General features: G+C 41.3%; 1 long non-coding RNA gene across 1 annotated transcript; it reads right to left on the bottom strand.

Moving 5' to 3' along the window:
- Window positions 1-602: 602 nt before the first annotated feature.
- On the bottom strand, window positions 603-1,972 carry LOC134284032 (uncharacterized). Its single transcript, XR_009995585.1, has 2 exons — window positions 1,078-1,972; window positions 603-1,014 (listed from the first exon to the last, which is right to left on the bottom strand). It is a non-coding gene; the product is annotated as an uncharacterized LOC134284032 (long non-coding RNA).
- Between the last annotated feature and the right edge of the window lie 5,168 nt (window positions 1,973-7,140).

The following is a 7,140-nucleotide window of genomic DNA, read 5'->3' as shown; positions in this document are numbered from 1 at the left end:
AAACCTTGACTTTCGCAGAAAATTTGTTGTCACCTAGTTACCTCAGCCGAGAAAAGGAAACTTGTTTTCTTCTGCTTTGCAGAAAACTTTAATTTACCTATTTAACAGTTTAATTCTTCTATCTAATATATTTTCTGTTCTAGATTCATGGCGAATAAGATTATGTTGATATCACGAACGTGCTCTGGATGACTATTAGTCTGGTGAAGTGTCTGTAAAGTAAAGGATTCGGTAGCCATATCTGGCGCAACTTCTGTCCAATTCCGGCGTGTGGTGGACATTCCTCGATTAGCCTTTGTGGGTATCTTATCTGATGGGCTTCTTTAGCAAGCGGTCAACCACGATCAACCCTCCCCTCCCCATGGTGCTCTAAGCCTCTGTAAGACATTGAGACGATTTTGGACAAGTTTATTTGTCTCAAGCATTCCAAGTTTAAGATACACAATAGAAAGTACGTATTTGTATATCTGTATCATGATTTCATAAAATCTTAATCATCAAATAAACGATCAACAACTTTTTGGTATTGGTATCTTTTTATTCAATCTATTTCATTGGTGATCTGACATACTGATATTCATTGATCTTTTAGAAATCACAGAAGATATCGAACGTTTCCCAAATAAAATAACGTTGAATCTTGAAGTGTCAACAAAGCAGCAGAAGTGGGTTTTCGGGAAATGTATGCAACGTTCGTAGTTTGCTTGCGGAATCTGCTCCACAGCTTCGCAATAACAACCTTCTTTCGATTCTTAAGAATAGAAAAGCTCTCAGATCGATGAACTTTAAGCTGGGTAAATTTTGTCTTGGATTTTGTGGTGCTACTTTAACCGCTTGATAATAAGGCAGATTTCTGGAGGAACGACATAGACCGTCAATTATGTGGATATGCAGCACTTGGACATCAGTGGTAGGGGTATTTCTACCTAATCCTTCACCCTACAGGAAGTTCACAGGACCAATAGTCATCCAGAGAACGGACATGATATGGACATAAATCCATTCACAATGAATCTAGAAAAGAAAATGTATGATAAGATGATAAAATATATTCTTGAATAAACTAAATAATTAAACGTTTGCCGTAAATCCCAGGAAATCAAGATATGTTTCACTGTTGGCAGGTGACTAGGCGACAGCAAGTCTATTTTCAAAAATCTAGGCTTGCTAAGAAAACTTTTCTCAAATTTCAGTTCAATGTGGGGCACAGATCTTGTCAATTTTTTTATAGCATCCGCCATTATGGCCAGCGTGGAAAGCTGGATTGAATGCTCTGAAATTACTCAGAACAACGTATTTGCGAGCAACCAGCGAATAAAATGTTATTGAAAACAAAATCATTTTTAGGTGTCACCCTAACTTTTTAAAAAAGAATAATATCTCTTGAACCATAAGTGATAGAATTAGGTATAGTTCCTTCGGCAAAATTCGGTGGGCTTTGTGGCCGTGCGGTTAGCGGCGTCAGTCGTCTAGGCGTTTCGTAAGTCTCGGAGTGCGGGTTTGATTCCCGCTCCAGTCGGGGAAAATTCTCCATTGGGCCACTGGGTGATCAGTGTGTTGTCCGTTGTCTCGTGTATGTAATGTTCAGTCTGTGCTCGTATGTAATGTTCACTGGCTTAAGACGGTGTAGTGTCTTTTTAAAAAATTTGGAATAAAGTGCTTTCAAATTTTGTGGAACATTAAATTTATATATTACGAAAAACTTAAAAGATAACATTGTGGTCTTGAAAGCTATCTAGAGACCATTCTTACTTTACAATATTGAGAAGAATGTCCAAAACATATGAGGAAACTTTTCCGAAGACAGCATACAGCATAAACTAATAATTTAAACGAAAACAGATTTGTCCAACCAGACACGGCTTTCAGACCATTGTGCAGGGTTATTTTTTAATTCAAGAAGGAAAATTATTGAACACAGAGTTTCCAGCTTAAAACAGCAATTAAAACTTAGTTTCGGGGTTTTTGATCATAAGATTTTTTTTTCTCTCCATAGGGTATGTGTGCCATCAGTAATCTTGCGATCACATATCCATCCTATTCGAAAAACAAACAACGCTTCAATCCTTTGTTTTTCGTAGGATGAAAATGGGAGCCACATGCTTAATAAGGGAACCAATGTCTTATGTTCTATAACTCGATAATTCTATAATTCGATGGTCCCTGGGAAATCGAGTTGTGGAGAGTCGACTGTATTTGTATGATTGTTCTGGTCAATCGAGGAGTAGCAACTACAAATTGTACGGTCATCCATGCACATGCCATGATTATCTCATGCTCAAACAGATATTTGTAGAAAACATCCATTTCACATAGGTTAAGTGTGCTTAGATATTGTCAAATAAAACCAATTAACAGCAGTGAGAAAATGTTAAATCTCTATGATCATCCGAAAGATTGTCTTCCGCTATCTTTGCCCAAGACACCAAGTTTTAATTGTTGAACCATTACTTACTTCACCGGTCAGACTAAGGCCTTAGTGTCATCTACTCCATTCTACTCGGTCCATGGCTGTGCGTCTTCAGTTCCGCGCTCTGCGAAGGGACCTGAAATAGTCCTGCACTTGATCGCTGTCCACCACGTATTCTTGTACTGGTCGGATGTCTCTCGAGAACTATTTGAATCGGGTTGCTATCCGACATCCTCAGGACGTCATCCAAACACCCGCCCACCTCCTGATTTTTGCGGTGTGAACGATGCGATGGTTGGTTCTCTCAGCAGCTGATGGGCGCGTTAATCCACTTTACGTAGAGGCCATGCTTCGTGCTATTACCGTTCTTGTCAGCGTTTTGTAGATACAAGATCTAGCAGAGAAAATCTAGATCAAAAACGAACGAGATCGCATCGAGATAGAAAGATATCGAGATAAGGAGGTATCGACATGTAGAAAGGTAAAATGTATGCAGATTGAAGGGACCGACCAAACCATCGAGATAGGGAGAGATATCGAGATGTAGAACATCGACATGTGGAGAGTCGACTGTAGTTAATTTCGTGTGACGGCGAACTTTGTTCGATCGTAGAGCTCTGCGATTTCCTGCGCCTGCCACGATGCGTCTCTGAATTTCTCTGCTGGTGTCGTTGTCGGCGGTTACCAGTGAGCCCAAGTACACGAATTCTTCAACTGCCTCGATTTCATCACCGTCGATAGAAATTTGGAATGGCGGGCGCGGTAATTCCTCCCTAGAGCCCTTAGCCATCATACACTTTGTCTTCGACACATTAATGACCAACGTGATATGCCTGGCTTCATTCTTTAGTCGGATGTACGTTTCCGCCATCGTCTCAAATTTGCAAGCCATAATATCAATATCATCAGCAAAACCAAGCAGCTGAAAGAACTTCGTGAAAATCGTTCCACCCACGATTATCCCCACTCTTCGTATTACATACACCCTATGAAGCAATGTTAAACATCAAGCACGAAAGACCATCACCTTGCCGTAACCCTCTGCGAGATTCGAAGGGACTCGAGTGTTCCTAATACTCGAACTACGCACATCACTCGTCGCCTTGATCAATCGTATCAGTTTATCCGGGAATCCGTATTCGTGCACAATCTGTCATAGCTGGTCTCGATCGATTGTATCATAGCGATTTAAAACCGATGAACAAGTGATGTGTGGGACGTTGTATCCGCGGCATTTCTGCAACACCTGGTGGATGGTGAACATCTGGTCCGTTGTAACGCGTTCTCCCATGAATCCAGCCTGATATTGCCCCACGAACTCTCTTGCAATCTATGATAGGCAGCGGCATAAAACCTGGAAGAGTATCTTAATGGCAGCGCTCAGTGGTGTAATTGCGCGATAGTTCCCGCAATTCAGCTTGTCCCCTTTTTGTAAATGAGACACACGATACCTTACATCCATTCCTCCGGTCATACTTCCTCCTTCCAAATCTTGATAATAACCCAGTGTGGTGCTCTCACCAGTGCTTCTCCACCGTATTTTAGAAGCTCGCTTGCTAGCTGCTCTGCTCCAGCGGCTTTGTTGTTTTTCAACCGGTCACCCTCCTTCTCAATCTTTTGGAGGTTATGGAACCGGAAGTCTTTCGTACTCCTAGATCTGTTACCACGCCACCTTCGGTGCTTGCAACGTCACCAATGAGGTGCTCATCGTAATGCTGCCGCCACCTCTCGACCACATCTCGCTTGCTCGTGAGAATATTCCCGTGATTATCTCGGCACATGTCGGCTTGTGGCACAAAGCCTCTGCGCGAACGGTTCAACTTCTCGTAGATCTTCCGTGTGTCCTTAGCGCGGCACAGCTCTTTCATCGCTTCGCGATCTCGCGATTTTTTTTCTTCTGCTGGCGCTTCTTGCTCCGGAAGACTGACTTCTGCCTATACCGCGCTTGTCTATAACGCGCCTCATTCGTCCTCGTACGGTGTTACAACATTCTTGCATCGTCGTACCAGTCGTTTCTGCCATCCGGAGTCGCGAAGCCTAGTTCTGCAGCAGAGGTACTACCTATGGCGGATCGAATCTCCCTCCAACCATCTTCAAGTGTAGCTGCTCTTCTGTTGACATGGCCAGTGGCCACTGCTAGCTACTGCGCGTAGTCTTGAGCTACTTCTACGTTTCGCAGCTGCTCGATGTAGTTTCCTCGCGTAGTAATAACAAACGAAACTTTTGAGCATATGCATATAGAAACTAGGTAGTTATAGGGATCAATATTCGCACTGCTATATGTGCAGATAGAATATAGAGAAGAACTTACCGCCGATAAGAATATGGTCGATTTGGTTTTCTGTTTGATGGTCAAGTGGCTTTGTTAATATCTTTGCGGGGGAAGAAGGTGCTTCGGACTACCATATCTCGGGAGGCTACAAAGTATACTTATCACTGGCCGTTGTCATTCGATACGGCTTGCAGGATGTTTCGCCCGATTATCGGTCTGTACATTTTCTCCCTTCCTACCTGCGAGTTCATGTCGTCGACAACGATTTTCATGCCATGCGGCGAGCAACCATCGTATGTTTGCTCTAACTGCGCGTAGAACGGTTCTTTCTCGTCATCGGGTCTCCCTTCATGTAGGCAGTGGACGTTGATGATGCTGTAGTCGAAGAAACGGCCATTAACCCTCAACATGCACATCTTTGCGTTGATCGGCTGCCTCCCGATCACATGTTGTCGCATCTTCCCCAACACAATAAATCTTGTTCCCAGTTCACTGGTGGTGTCGCAGCTTTGGTAGAAGAGAGCCGCTCGATGCCCGCTTTTCCGCACTTTCTTTCCAGTTCAACAAGGTGCCTGCAACGCCACGATGTCGAAGTTGTGGGGATGTACTTCGAGACGTACATCCTAAATCTAGCTGAAGTGCCCAGACTGCACTACCAGCTAAGCACACAACTCTTAGCTGGCGGTCTTTGTCATCGCTTGACCCGTGAAGCATGAGGTAGGAACTTGTGAGGACCAGAGCTATGTTGGACGCGCTCCTTATCGACTCACAGTTTGCAGTACAAGCCTGTTGAGTAGGGTGGCCCACACTTATATGAAAAACAAAAATTTCGAAAAATACCAAGTCTTACCTTATAAATCAGTTGTTTTGGACTCCCAGAAGCTACGTTCAAAATTTGAGCAAAATCGGTTGAGCCTAAGGGGGCGCTCAAAATACTTGAAGTTTGTATGGGAAAACTTGGCCAAATGTATGCAGAAATTTTAAGTTTTCGAATTTTGCCGCTAGGTGGCGCTGTAAGCGTTCAATAATCAAACCCTTTGGTATTATTGTAGGTGACTATATTCCATACAACTTTGTCAAAGACCGCGAAGTGATCCGACTGCTGTGAAAAAAGTTACCAAATTTTCAGCGCAATTCGAAATTTCTAGGTAATTTAGTTACATACCTCAATTGCAAAACTAAATTAAAAATGTGGTCGTTGATTTGTTGATTATAGAGTTAAATAAGTGAAAAATTACCGTTTATTTGTTCAGAGTTGCTACAGGGGATGGCCAAAATGTTTGGGATAGGCAACTTTTTTTCTCCCACAAAAAAATTCAACATGCTGTAACTTTTCATAGAGTGCATCAAAAAATCTCAAATTTTGACTGTTTGTCAATCGATTATGTGTGCATCATTGGTACAAATTTGGGCTCGATTGATTAATTTTTCGCGAAGTTAGAACCGTTCGCGTAAAACACTATTTTTTAGACAACTCATTTTTGAGCTATTATAACTCGGAAACCAGTGAACCAAATTGAATGATTTTTTTAACGTTTATCAACAATATATTGATACTTAATACGACGTTATAAAATGTAATATTTTCTCACAGCGAATTAAGTTATATCGGGTTGAAATTTTTACCCATATAGAGGAAAATAAGTAAAATTAACAATACCACACAAAAATTATTAAATGTGTTTTTCCTTCAATCTAAATAGGCTCTAATATATCTGATTAAAGATAATTTGATAACAGAAGTGGAAAATCTTTGGATATCAACACTAAAATTTATTCACGTTAATGTAAAAAAAATACATTTTTTCGAGAAAAGTCCAAAAAGTGTCAATCCATGATAACTTTTTTCAACGTTTAAAAAGTATTTATGTTTTAATAGTTTGTGAAGCATTTACATATTGTTAGTGTACGTTCCAAATTTCATTCAATTCGGTTTACTGGTTTCCGAGATATGACAGCTCAAAAATGCGTTGTCTAAAAAAAGGTGTTTTACCGGAACGGTTCTAACTTTGCGAAATATTAATCAATCAAGCCCAAATTTGTACCAATGATGCACATATAATAGGTTGACAAACAGTCAAAATTTGAGATTTTTTGATGCGCTCTATGAAAAGTTATAGCATGCTGAACTTTTTTGTGAGAGAAAAAAAAGTTGCCTATCCCAAACATTTTGGCCATCCCCTGTACATCAAATCGGCCTCAAATTGAAACCGTTGGTCGTCGTAACCAGAATAATAACCAAAAAGTTTATCGTGTGGTTGGCGGGTCCTTTCCAAAAAAAAATGGCAATCCAATGCACACGCTATCAGCAGTTTCATTTATGAACTTCAGCCTCCCCCATACATCATCATACAGCAGGACACCTTTTTGTGTGAATATTTACAAATGAAACTCGATTACGTGGCGCTCTGCGGTTGGTGGCACATACAGTCGCATCGTTTATCTCCCACCAGCCAAA

This window comes from Aedes albopictus, chromosome 3, assembly GCF_035046485.1.
Source record: "Aedes albopictus strain Foshan chromosome 3, AalbF5, whole genome shotgun sequence".
Classification (NCBI taxonomy): domain Eukaryota; kingdom Metazoa; phylum Arthropoda; class Insecta; order Diptera; family Culicidae; genus Aedes; species Aedes albopictus.
This window is presented reverse-complemented; position numbering and strand designations above follow the sequence as displayed.